Consider the following 1629-nt stretch of genomic DNA (forward strand, 5'->3'; position numbering starts at 1 on the left):
GCGTTCGAATCTCATGTGCCCAAGTACAAATTTCAACTATGCACCTTTCAATATCGCACTTTCAATATTGCTCTTTCAATATCGCACTTTCAATACCGCAATTTCAATACCGCAATTTCAATACCGCAATTTCAATTTTGCACTTTCAATTCCGCACCTTTACTTGCCTAGTCCATTTCTAGGCAATGTGGACCTACTCCCTAGTCCTTTTCTAGGGGGTCTTGTATTTACTAATTCCGCACTTTATTTAGTATTGTGATGTTGCTTTATGTGCTTTATCGCTTTCATCACCAACATGCTAAATACAACAAAATACAAAGGTTACATCACGCTTAACGAAGATATTTTTTGACAAACCGGCCTTAGGTTCCTTAAATCAATCTTTAAAGCAAAGTGACCACCGTACAATTAGTCTATTTTGTTCTAAATTTCAAACCCACATAGTCTAATCTTAGGGTTTATTTTCAAAACAATGTTGTGCTAACGTACTTCAATATTTCTAAAGCTCGCCGAATAAGCATTTTCGTTCCCGAGCCCGGATCTCACCCATCCGTTTCAAGGATTCAAGGCCTTATCCAAAAATAGAGTCATTGTGCGGTCTTCCCAAACGAGACCTAAAATAAGTTTGGTGGCAACTCCTTCGAGGTGCAAAAACAATTCAACGGTTCTCTAAACAAATCGCCGCGTGCCAAACCCCCAATTGTAGGAAACGAGAAAAAGACCAAAAAACCCCCTACAATTCCTGGCGACTCCACTGGGATTTTTCTAATTTCAATGTCGAAAATGAGAGCAGATTTCGAGCAACCAGCCACTGATCTGCCGAAGTACTAGATGACAGCACTGGCGCCAGGCGCAGCCCCTGCGCCCAACGCCACTGCCTGCATCCAGGACAGTGGCTCACAGTGGCTTGTTGCCACTTTTGCTCAACTTTTCGTGTTGGGAGTTAGTCTGTTTTTGCATCTGGAAGGACGCTCCCAAGCCTCGTGAACGAGTGCCAAAAAACGGGCTTTACAAATACAAATTCAAGTACGATTTCAATTTCAATTTCCAGGCATTTCATGCATTTTTCGAAAACCATATTGTGCAAAATGAATTTCTACCTTTGCCCAAACGGATGTGTTCTACATTCGGGCTAGCCCCGGGGGCAACGAAATGGTGACTCTCCATACGGTTCCCGACCAAAGTCTGTGACCATTTCCGTGCCTACCGAAACTTGGCATTTGCTTGACATTCCCAATGTCAAGTATGGAGGCCGTCTGCCGACACACACTTCCCTTAGGGGGATGTGAATGCTTGTCGCCGGATCTGTCTCTTAGCCGAGTACGTTTTTGACACCCAAAGCCGACCACTTGCATCATACAAAAACTTAGACCGACCTTAGGTTGAGAACTTTGCATGTCGCATTCATATTCATGACTAGTGTGACAACGTGCTACTTGTGCATTGTGTGGGCGTCTTTGCACGCGTGAATGGCTAACCTCGAGTTCTAGCTTGCCAAAACCAATTAGCCTCCAACTAGGAAACCAAACCCCTAGGAGCATCATTCAAACCTCATGCATCTAAATCGCCGATTTTAGGGTTTTAAAGAGTGTCACTCCATTTGATTCAAAACCCTTAAACACGCCTCAC

This window comes from Spinacia oleracea, chromosome 5, assembly GCF_020520425.1.
Source record: "Spinacia oleracea cultivar Varoflay chromosome 5, BTI_SOV_V1, whole genome shotgun sequence".
NCBI lineage: Eukaryota > Viridiplantae > Streptophyta > Magnoliopsida > Caryophyllales > Amaranthaceae > Spinacia > Spinacia oleracea.